Source organism: Coptis chinensis, chromosome 9 (genome assembly GCF_015680905.1).
Source record: "Coptis chinensis isolate HL-2020 chromosome 9, ASM1568090v1, whole genome shotgun sequence".
NCBI lineage: Eukaryota > Viridiplantae > Streptophyta > Magnoliopsida > Ranunculales > Ranunculaceae > Coptis > Coptis chinensis.
Window position 1 is genome coordinate 84,390,616 of NC_141464.1, and position 12,651 is coordinate 84,403,266.

The 12,651-nt window shown below is 36.3% G+C and overlaps 4 pseudogenes; all 4 read left to right on the forward strand.

Annotated features, from left to right (window-relative positions):
• The first annotated feature begins 405 nt into the window (after positions 1-405).
• LOC147478987 (putative dolichyl-diphosphooligosaccharide--protein glycosyltransferase subunit 3B) lies at positions 406-5,262 on the forward strand (annotated as a pseudogene).
• Positions 5,263-6,345: 1,083 nt separating this feature from the next.
• LOC147478988 (putative dolichyl-diphosphooligosaccharide--protein glycosyltransferase subunit 3B pseudogene) lies at positions 6,346-7,356 on the forward strand (annotated as a pseudogene).
• A 1,036-nt stretch (positions 7,357-8,392) lies between these two features.
• On the forward strand, positions 8,393-9,904 carry LOC147478989 (putative dolichyl-diphosphooligosaccharide--protein glycosyltransferase subunit 3B pseudogene; annotated as a pseudogene).
• A 1,330-nt stretch (positions 9,905-11,234) lies between these two features.
• LOC147478990 (putative dolichyl-diphosphooligosaccharide--protein glycosyltransferase subunit 3B pseudogene) lies at positions 11,235-12,264 on the forward strand (annotated as a pseudogene).
• The last annotated feature ends 387 nt before the right edge of the window (positions 12,265-12,651 follow it).

The following is a 12,651-nucleotide window of genomic DNA, read 5'->3' on the forward strand; positions in this document are numbered from 1 at the left end:
CGGATATTTCGGAAATTTCAATATTAAATTATTAAAAATTGGTTAAAAAGTCAACCGATATATATCGATTATCTCGGAAATATCGATTATCTCGGCGATATAAACTTTCATATCGGAAATTCCGATATATCTCGGAAAAATGGGGTTCAATATTCGGTGGATATATATCGCAAATATCGATCTCGGTGTACCAATTTACCGAGATATATCGGCGAGATATCGGATATCTCGGCGATATTTTGGGCCATGCTTCTAAGTCTGATGACTATGTGTTAGTACATCGGTTTAGGAAATGCAATATGGTTGCAGGCTATTCAGCTATGTATAATAGTCACAATGTCAATCTCGTCACGTTTTTTTTCATCTCCTGATAAATAGTTAAGCAAACTCTTACAAGACGATTATATGGGAAGGGCTTTCCCTCGTATTGTGAAGCCCAATCAATCTTCATAATACCAGTTTATGTTGTTAAAAAAAATTAAAAAATTAAAAAATAAATAAATGAACTCTCAATATTTAACTAATATAACATCTCGATATATCGATTATTCATAATGTGACAGAACCAGCAGGGTGCAGAACAACAACGACAACAACTGCAACAACAAGATTTGGAACAAATTCAGCAAGATTATGATGAACATGGTGAGGATGATAGTGATGATTATGATGTTGATGATGAAGAAGATGGTAAATATGATGATGATGATCAGAAAAGTTTTGAACAAGAACAGAAATAACAACAACTTATTAATGATCAATAACAACAAGATGACGACGACGATGATGATGATGATGATGACGATACTGATAGTGGTGGTGGTGATGATGATGATGATAATAGTCATAGTCATAGTCATGGTGATGGTGATGGTGATGGTGATGGTGATGTCTTTCCTGAATTGCGTCACCTGAGTTTGCAATATTTAGTAAAATTGGCAAGTATTTGAGGAGTTAAGAGAATTCCAAGTTTAAAATCAGCGGAAACAGAAGATCGTACCTTAGTCACAGCTTTCAATTTGAAGTTCCAAGCTTTGATCTACAGGAGAAGATGTTCTTGACACACTCAAGATCTTCTTCTTCTTAACTTTGCTTGAGTCAAGTTCCAACCACGAACGGGAAGCAACCTTTTTTTTCACGAACCAAGAACCAAGAACCGACAATGGCTAGGGAGGATACCACCTATGGAATCTCCACAAATTATCGGCTTCTACTTTAGAAAATGTTGGAGGTCGCCATTAAAGGAGAGAGCTTTTCTTGTTGTTCGGATGATTAATATGTGAGAGGTGGGGGGGTTCTATTTATAGAGGTTCCCACCTCCTCAATATTGGATAGGATAGAGTCCTATACTTTCATCTAATATCGAGATAGGATAGAGTTATATACTCATCTAATATCCGATAGGATAGAGTCCCTATACTCATCTAATATCGATAGGATAGAGTTATATACTCATCTAATATCTGATAGGATAGAGTCCTATACTCATCTAATATCTGATAGGATAGAGTCCTATACTCATCTAATATCAGATAGGATAGAGTCATATACTCATCTAATATCTGATAGGATAGAATCCTATACTCAGTGGTTTATCCTTATCTTGGTGGGCGTCTATCCAACCTTTATTTCCAACACAATGTTTAAGAGTGTATTCTCCAACTTAAGAGAACTACACTTGTACGACCTACCAAAACTATCAAGATTCTTTCAAAGCAAGATCACTTTCGATTTTCTTTCTTTGGAGAATAGCTTTCCCACTTGGAATGGGATGATGAGAGCTTTGCAGCACGACTCAAATACAGGTACATATGCTACCACATTTCAAACTCCAATTATCTCAAACTTGTATGTTTTTACCAAAATTGTCTTATTTTAGTTGGTTTCTTGATTCCCAAAATAGTAGATTGCGTATCAACACTGGTGGTGCTGAAGGTATTCTTGTCGCCTTGGCCATGATTGGTGTTCTCGCGACCCCTTTTGCTCTCACAGCCCTAGTGGTTCCCCTCACATACTATTATGTGAGAGAAGGAGATCATGCTTGCTTGTATTTGGTGTGCCATTGCCAATTAAGGTGAATTGATGCTACCATCGATTTGAGTTACTAAACCTCCTACCCATGCTAAAATGTAATTCCAACACCAAATGATTCAATCCTCTGTAAACAATAAGTTCTCCCCTGTAATATTACAAACTCATTATACCGACTCTATAATTTCTTCCTTCTCATGTTTCAGGACTAGTGAGAACTTCATCGCAACATGCATAGACGCTATCAGACAAACTTAGAGAATGAAATCAAGGTGTCAAACTACAACAGTATTATAAATATTATCATGTATTATTATGAACCATTCATTCCATTTCTGCAAGTAGAAACTTATTCAATAATGTACTCAATTTTAACTTCTAAAATAGATCTTTTCGATTTTCAAATCAGCGATTATACTAACGTGTCTCATACTTTCCATATGTCCAAACTCCAGATAGTATTAGGCCTTTACTCTATGGATCAGTTTAGGTCCAAGCCCACAAACAACAAGTCTTCCCTCAAACTCCTCTCCTTTTACACACTCTACAAACCTCCCCTCATTCACAACTTAAAATCCCTAAACAACAAGTCTCCAAATCAAACTCCTCTCCTTTTACACGCTCCACAAACCTCCCCTCATTTACAACTCAAAATCCCTAAACAAAAAAAAAAATGTCAATCCCAATCCACCTCCTCCTGATAATCCTACTCTCCTCCCTAACACTAATCCTAATAAAATCCACCGAATCAGATTCAAACTTCGTCCAAGAACTCCTCCACTTAAAATCCCAATCCAAATCCGTCATAATTCATCTCAATGATATTTTCCTATCACGTTTCCTAACCTCCACCCAAACCAAATCTGATCCTACTAACTCCTTATTTTATTCGACACAACTCAATTACACGACAAAACCGAATTCCACTTAACAGACTTACGTTTCGGATACGAATTAGTTGTCACTGCATTTTCTATTAATAACAAAAATATCCCTGATGAAACTAAGTTGTTTTTTTGTGACATTGAGTTTAAAGAGTCACAAAAGAGTTTTTCATTGTTTGGTGTTATTGCATTGCCTCATATTAGACATGTTGGTCCACGGGTGAGGAATCTTAAAATTCTAAAGCTATGGATCAAGGTGATTTCGCTCGTATGGCGTAATCTATGTCGGAGTTTGTTGAATTGAAGGCGGGTTTAAGCGTTGGACCGGTCCAACGACCCCCATTTATGTCTAGTAACCAAACAGGTGTTATTGTGATTGGGGTTTTTTTATCGACACAATTTTTTATTAAAAGGATTATGGAGGGGAATACTATTTTTCATGATAGGATATTGTGGTTGTGTTTTGATAAAAATGAAAAACGCTAGTTTTACCAATGAATAAAGCTCGCGAAGTCTCTAACCGCTAGTAAAACTATAATTTAACTTTTTGCTACGTTTACTTATCAAAGATTCTAGTCTCAATCCTATTGAGATATAGTGGAGTAGATGATTCGTTCCACTCCTAGTTCTTTAGCATGTGGCGTTTCATAACTTAATCAGTATTTTTTAAGTCTAATGAGAGTGAGAGATTTACGATTTATACTACGGATTTTATTTATACTAACAAGATACGATAATTCAACCACAGAAATACTACGTTGATTTAATGATAAGGAATTAGGGGGAATTGATTCCACCTTAACTCGACTGAATTTACTAACGACGAATCGTCATAATCCGAATTGAACTGCTTCCGCAGAACAATTGGTTCTTCCTAATCCCTAATTACACATGGCATTTCTACCAATTCATAACTAGCAGGTGAACGATCAAACCCATTCTTATGGTGAACTAATCGTTTCTAGAGTGGAAAGAAAATTACGACTACTCTAAGCTAATCGAATTCAAGTCACATCAAGGTGTTTCAACCCCCGCTAATGGAAGTTTAGCCGAGAATTATAACACTATCATTTCCAATTGAAATTAAACAAGTCATGACAAAAAGATTGAAACTTTGCTTATTTAAACTCAAATGGAAACTACTCATGCAAGAATCTATTCAATCTAATAAAGACAAATAATTGAATCTCAGAATTGAACTAAATAAGTAAATGGAAAATGAAACTAGATTACCAATAACACTATTGTATTAATCTAATGAATAGTATAACATGATTCAAATACTAAATTAATAATCTACTTTGTTCTAAAGTAATTAATTAAACATGAAACTAGATCTAAAACAAGATATGAAAAACTAATTAATTAAGGCTAACTAATCAAATTCCTAATCTAGGTCTAACTATCCACCCTTAACAAAGAGCTAAGCTTTTGTTTTTATATGCTTCATACCCAAAAATCGTGCATGGGCTTGGTGCCATGTTTTGGGCCGGAAAATCGGGCCCAAAACCCAATTCTTTCAGTCCGAAAAGGGCTCTTCAGCTGGATTTGGCTTCAACAGACTTTTCATCCACTTCTGCTCTTCTGATTGGGTCAAGGCTTGGACCATTGGAAATCTCTTCCCGAGCCGGTCGTTTTGACATAAGGTAGACCCAATTCCAAGGTCTGAGTCCAAAGATATGGCCTTGGGAAGTTCTGCTGACTTTGTGTGCTGTTTCTGCCCGCGTTGACTTTGACTTTTCAGCTTTAACCGGGCTTTAGAAAGGCTTTTCTCCACGAATCTTGGCCTTTACTCATAGAACTTCTTAGCAACCAACCCTTGCTCCTTTATCTCGCAAAAGTGGCACAGTTCTGCACATAATTGACTTTACTGCCTGAAATACATAAAAACACGTAATTAGTATTAACTCTTATTTATTACTCATATAATTGGTCTAAAAGTATGATTGTTAAGGGGTTAAAACTACAGTTTTGGGCTCTTATCATGTTTCAAGGATTTTGTTTACTTTTTTAGTGTTTCGGGTGCAATGCATAAATATTATTAGGAAAATGCCGATGTTTATAGTGGATAGAAATGATCCTACCAAGTTGGTTATCTTTTATCAAGGGAATGGAATGTAGTTAGGAGCTGAGGGTTTTACGGTTGGGTTTTTGTATACAGTTGTTAGGTTGGTATTGGCTTTTGTTTCACATGTTATGGTTAGGGCGAGGAATAAGATGGTGCAAGGGCGCTTATTAGCGTTTTATTTTTTTGTTCGTTCGTTTAAACCGTGTGAAGAAGGTTATTTATTTGGATAATTAGAATACTGGGTACAACATTAATGGATATTGGCCTTCGAGTTGGTAGTAATGATCAGTTTGGGTTGTTGCGAGGTTTTGTTTTAAAGAAGGTACAAATTTTGGTTTCTGAGTAATTTGAAATAGTTAATGTTTCATTAACTTAACGTAAGAACACTTGTCACTGTGGTTTTGGGTCTAGTAGTCTGCGGAATAATATAGCATTCTTCATTATTATACTCTAGTAGTAGAGACTTTGTGTTCAATAGCAATATTGTCTCTGCCTCCACTATTTATATTTGTTTGGTTTGCTTTCATTCATCTTACTCACCCAAGATTTTCCAAACAAGTAGATTGTATATCAATACTGGTAGTGCTAATGTTATTCTTGCCGCCTTGGCTATAATTGGTGTTCTTACGGCGCCTCTTGCTCTCGCAGCCCTAATGGTTCCCCTCCAGATATGTACTATTATGTGAGAGAAGGAGATCATGATTGTTGGTATTTGGTGTGCCATTGCCAATTAAGGTGAGTTGATGCTACCATCGATGTGAGTTACTAGACTTCCTATCCATGCTAAAATGTAATTCCAACACCAAATGATTGAATTCTCTGTAAACATTCAGTTCTCTCCTATAATATTACAAGCTCATTATACCGACTCTATCATTTCTTCCTTCTCATGTTTCAGGACTAGTGAAGAACTTCATCGCAACATGCATAGACGCTATCAGACAAATTTAGATAATGGAATCAAGGTGTCAAACTACAACAGTATTATAAATATTATCATGTATTATTATGAACCATTCATTCCATTTCCGCAAGTAGAAACCTATTCAATAATGTACTCAATTTTAACTTCTAAAATAGGTCTTTTCCATTTTCAAATCAGCAATTATACTGACGTGTCTCATACTTTCCACATGTCCAAACTCCAGATAGTATTAGGCCTTTACTCTATGGATCAGTTTAGGTCCAAGCCCACAAACAACAAGTCTTCCCTCAAACTCCTCTCCTTTTATACACTCCACAAACCTCCCCTCGTTCACAACTTAAAATCCATAAACAACAAGTCTCCAAATCAAACTCCTCTCCTTTTGCACACTCCACAGCCCTCCCCTCATTCACAACTTAAATTCCCTAAATAAAAAAATGTCAATCCCAATCCACCTCCTCCTAATAATCCTACTATCCTCCCTAACACTAATCCCAAAAAAATCCACTGAATCAGATTTAGACTTAGTCCAAGAACTCCTCCACCTAAAATCCCAATCCAAATCCGCCATAATTCATCTTAATGATATTTCCCTATCTTGTTTGCTAACCTCCACCCAAACCAAATACCGATCCTATCCACTCCTTAATTTCTTCGATGCAACTCCACTACATGACAAAACCAAACTCCACTTAAAAGACTTACGTTTTGAATACGAATTAGTTGCCACTACATTTTCCATTAATAACAGAAATACCCCTGATGGAACTAAGTTTTTTTTTGTTGTGACATTGAGTTTAAAGAATCACAAAATAGTTTTTCATTGTTCGGTGTTAATGCATTGCCTCATATTAGACATGGTTGTCCACGGGTGAGGAATCTTAAAGATTTTGAAGCTATGGATCAAGGTGATTTTGCTCGTATGGCGGAATCTTAAAGATTTTGTTAAATCGAATACGGGTTTAAGCGTTGGACCGGTCCAACGACCCTCGTTTATGTCTAGTAAACAAATAGGTATTATTGTGATTGCAGTTTTGTTATCGACACCATTTTTTATTAAGAGGATTATGGAAGGGAATACTATTTTTCATGATAGGATATTGTGGGTGTGTTTATTGGTTTTTCTTTACTTTTTTAGTATTTCGGGTGCAGTGCATAATATTATTAGGAAAATGCCGATGTTTATAGCGGATAGAAATGATCCTACCAAGTTGGTTTTCTTTTATCAAGGGAATGGAATGCAGTTAAGAACTTAGGGTTTTACGGTTGGGTTTTTGTATACGGTTGTTAGGTTGCTATTGGCTTTTGTTTCACATGTTCTGGTTAGGGCGAGAAATAAGATGGTGCAAAGGGCGCTTATTGCGTTTGCACTGTTTGTTCCGTTTTGGGCTGTGAAAAAGCTTGTTTATTTGGATAATTGGAAGACTGGGTACAACATTCATGGATAATGCCTTTCAGTTGGTAGTAATGATCAGTTTGGGTCGTTGCGAGGTTTTGTTGTTAATAACACACAAATTTTGGTTTCTGAGTAATTTTAACTACTTAATGTTTCAGTAAATTAACGCAAGAACACTTGTCCCTGTGGTTTTGGGGCTAGCAGTCTGCGCAATAATATAGCATTCTTCAATGTTATTATCAAGTAGGAGAGTCTCTGTGTTCAATAGCAATATTGTCTCTGCCTCCACTATTTATATTTGTTTGGTTTGCTTTCATTCATCTAACTCACCCAAGATTTTCCAAACAAGTAGATTGCATATCAAAATTAGTAGTGCTAATGCTATTCTTGCCACCTTGGGCATGATTGGTGTTCTCGCGGTCGCTCTTGCTCTCGCAACCCTAATGGTTCCCCTCCTGATATGTACTATTATGTGAGAGAAGGAGATCATGCTTACTTGTATTTGGTCTGCCATTGCCAATTAAGGTGAGTTGATGCTACCATCGATGTGAGTTACTAAACCTTCTCTCCATGCTAAAATATAATTCCAACACTAAATGATTGGATCCTCTGTAAACATTCAGTTCTCTCCTATAATATTACAAGCTCATTATACCGACTATATCATTTATTCCTTATCATGTTTCAGGATCAGTGAAAAACTTCATCGGAACATTCATGGATGCTATCAGGCAAACATAGAGAATGGAATCAAGGCGTCAAACCTTACGACAATAATATAAATATTATCACGTATTTTTATGATTCGTTTATTCCATTTCTGCAAGTAGAACTTTCAATGATGTACTCAATTTTAACTTTTAAAGAGATATTTTTCATTTTCAAATCAGCTATTATACTGACGTGTCTCATACTCTCCACATGTCCAAACTCCAGATAGTATTGGGCCTTTACTATATGGATCAATTTAGGTCCAACCCCACAAACTACAAGTTTTCCCTAAAGTCTCCAAATCAAACTCCTCTCCTTTTACACACTCCACAGACCTCCCCTCATTCACAACTCAAAATCTCTAAACAAACAAAAAAATGTCAATCCCAATCCACCTCCTCCTGATAATCCTACTCTCCTCCCTAACAATAATCCTAATAAAATCCACCGAATCAGATTCAGACTTCGTCCAAGAACTCCTCCACTTAAAATCCCAATTCAAATCCGGCATAATTCATCTCAACGATATTTTCCTATCCTGTTTCCTAACCTCCACCCAAACCAAATCCCGATCCTACTCACTCCTTATTTTATTCGACGCAACTCAACTACACGACAAAACCGAACTCCACTTAAAAGACTTACGTTCCTAATATGAATTAGTTGTCATTGCATTTTCCATTAATAACAATAATACCCCTGATGAAACTAAGTTGTTTTTTTGTGAGATTGAGTTTAAAGAGTCGCAAAATAGTTTTGCATTGTTTGGTGTTAATGCATTGCTTCGTATTAGACATGTTGGTCCACGGGCGAGGAATCTTCAAGATTTTGAAGCTATGGATCAAGGTGATTACGCTCGTATGGTGGAATCATATGTCGGAGTTTGTTGAATCGAAGACGGGTTTAAACGTTGGACGGGTCCAACAACCCTAGTTTTTGTCTAGTAAACAAATAGGTGTTGTTGTCATTGGTGTTTTGTTATCGACACCATTTTTTATTTAGAGGATTATGGAGGGGAATACTATTTTTCATGATAGGATATTATGGTTGTGTTTATCGGTTTTTGTTTACTTTTTTAGTATTTCGGGTGCAATGCATAATATTATTAGAAAAATGACGAATAGAAATGATCCTACCAAGTTGGTTTTCTTTTATCAAGTGAATGGAACACATTTTGGAGCTGAGGGTTTTACGGTTGGGTTTTTCTATACAGTTATTGCGTTGTTATTGGCTTTTGTTTCACATGTTCTGGTTAATGCAAGGAACAAGATGGTGCAGAGGGAATTTATGGCGTTTGCGTTGTTTGTTTCGTTTTGTGCTGTGAAGAAGGTTGTTTTTTAGGATAATTGGAAGATTGGGTACAACATTCATGGATAATGGACTTCGAGTAGGTATTAATGATCAGTTCGGGCTGTTGCGAGGTTTTGTTATTAAGAAGGTACAAATTTTGGTTTCTGAGTAATTTGGACTAGTTGGAATTATGATGTGTACCATTGTTGAATTGAATTACGTTATGTGTACCATTGTTGAATTGAATTATAATAATCTGGAAGGTGTTTTTTTCTAACTACAAGAAAAATAATGGTCCAGATCAAGCACTGCGACCACCATAGCAATAATAAGATGAAGACGAACATCAAGAAAAATAGAAATAAGAAAAACAACAAAAGCGAAAGGGTGCGGAACAACAACGACAAGAACTACAACAACAAGATTTGGAACAAATTCCACAAGATTATGATGAACATGGTGAGGATGATAATGATGACTATGATGTTGATGATGAGAAAGATTGTAAATATGATGATGATGATCAGAAGTGTTTTGAACAAGAACAAAAACAACAACAACGTGTTAATGATCAACAACAACAAGATGATGATGATTAGGATACTGATGGTGATGGTGGTGGTGATGATGATGATAATAATGATGATGATAGTCATAGTCATAGTGATGGTGATGGTGACATCCTTCCTGAATTGTGTCACCTGAGTTTGCAATATTTAGCAAAATTGGCAAGTATTTGCGGAGTTAAGAAAACTCCAAGTTTAAAAAATCTGCAAAAGCTTGAAATTGTTGTTTGTAAAATATTAAAGAGTCTCTTGCTCACGAGCTTCGCTTGTGGTCTCAAACAACTTTTTCGTTTAGTAGTTTATAATTTCAAGGACATGGAAGAACTTTTCAAGGACGACGACTGTGAGACAGAAGAAGGATTGGCAATGTTTAAGGGTGTATTCTCTAACTTAAGAGAACTACACTTGTACAACTTACCAAAGCTGTCAAGATTCTTTCAAAGCAAGATCACGTTCGATTGTCTTTCTTTGGAGATTGGTTTTCCCACTTGGAATGGGATGACGAGAGCATTGCAGCACGACTCAAATCCAGGTACATATGCTACCACATTTCAAACTCCGATTATCTAAAACTTTTACGTTTTTACCAAATCGACTTATTTTAGTTGGTTTCATGATTCCCAAAATAGTAGATTGCGTATCAACACTGGTGGTGCTGAAGGTATTCTTGTCGCCTTGGCCATGATTAGTGTTCTCGCGACCCCTCTTGCTCTCACAACCCTAGTGGTTCCCCTCACGTACTATTATGTGAGAGAAGGAGATCATGCTTGCTTGTATTTGGTATGCCATTGCCAATTAAGGTGAATTGATGCTACCATCGATGTGAGTTAATAAACCTCCTATCCATGCTAAAATGTAATTCCAACACCAAATGATTGAATCCTCTGTAAACAATAAGTTCTCCCCTGTAATATTACAAGCTCATTTTACCGACTCTATCATTTCTTCCTTCTCATGTTTCAGGACTAGTGAAGAACTTCATGGCAACATTTATAGACGCTATCAGACAAACTTAGAGAATGGAATCAAGGCGTCAAACTACAACAGTATTATAAATATTATCATGTATTATTATGAACCATTCATTCCGTTTTTGCAAGTAGAACCTTCAATAATGTACTCAATTTTAACTTCTAATAATAGATATTTTCTATTTTCAAATCAGTGATTATACTGACGTGTCTCATACTTTCTACATGTCCAAACTCCAGATAGTATTAGGCCTTTACTCTATGGATCAGTTAAGGTCCAAGCCTACAAACAACAAGTCTTCCCTTAAGTCTCCAAATCAAACTCCTTTCCTTTTACACACTCCACAAACCTCCCCTCATTCACAACTCAAAATCCCTAAACAAAAAAAAAAATGTCAATCCCAATCCACCTCCTCCTGATAATCCTACTCTTCTCCCTAACACTGATCCTAATAAAATCCACCGAATCAGATTTAGACTTAGTCTAAGAAATACTCCTCCACTTAAAATCCCAATCCAAATCCGGCATAATTCATCTCAACGATATTTTCCTATCCCGTTTCCTAACCTCCACCCAAACCAAATCCCGATCCTACTCACTCCTTATTTTCCTTGACGCAACTCAACTACACGACAAAACCGAATTCCACTTAAAAGACTTACGTTTCGAATACTAATTAGTTGTCACTGCATTTTCTATTAATAACAAAAATACCCCTAATGAAACTAAGTTGTTTTTTTGTGACATTGAGTTTAAAGAGTCGCAAAAGAGTTTTTCATTGTTTGGTGTTAATGCATTGCCTCATATTAGACATGTTGGTCCATGGGTGAGGAATCTTAAATTTCTCAAGCTATGGATCAAGGTGATTTCACTCGTATGGCATAATCTATGTTGGAGTTTGTTGAATTGAAGGCAGGTTTAAGCGTTGGACCGGTCCAATAACCCCCATTTATGTCTAGTAAACAAATAGGTGTTATTGTGATTGGGGTTTTTTTATCGACACCATTTGTTATTAAAAAGATTATGGAGGGGAATACTATTTTTCATGATAGGATATTGTGGTTATGTTTCTTGGTTTTTGTTTACTTTTTTAGTGTTTCGGGTGCAATGCATAATATTATTAGGACAATGTCGATGTTTATAACGGATAGAAATGATCCTACCAAGTTGGTTATCTTTTGTCAAGTGAATGGAATGTAGTTAGGAGCTGAGGGTTTTATGGTTGAGTTTTTGTATACGGTTGTTAGGCTGTTATTGGCTTTTGTTTCACATGTTCTGGTTAGGGCGAGGAATAAGATGGTGCAAGGGCGCTTATGGAGTTTGTGGTGTTTGTTTCGTTTTCGGCTGTGAAGAAGGTTATTTATTTGGATAATTAGAAGACTAGGTACAACATTAATGGATATTGGCCTTCAAGTTGGTAGTAATGATCAGTTTGGGTTGCTGCGAGGTTTTGTTGAAAAGAAGGTACAATTTTTGGTTTGTGAGTAATTTGAACTAGTTAATGTTTCATTAATTTAATGCAAGAACACATGTCCCTATGGTTTTGGGTCTAGTAGTCTTCGAAATAATAATGCATTATTCATTGTTATACTCTAGTAGTAGAGACTTTGTGTTCAATAGCAATATTGTCTCTGCCACCACTATTTATATTTGTTTGGTTTGCTTTCATTCATCTTACTCACCCAAGATTTTCCAAACAAGTAGATTGTGTATCAACACTGGTAGTGTTGATGTTATTCTTGTCACCTTGGTTGTGATTAGTGTTCTTGCGACGCCTCTTGCTCTCACAGCCCTAACGGTTCCCCTCT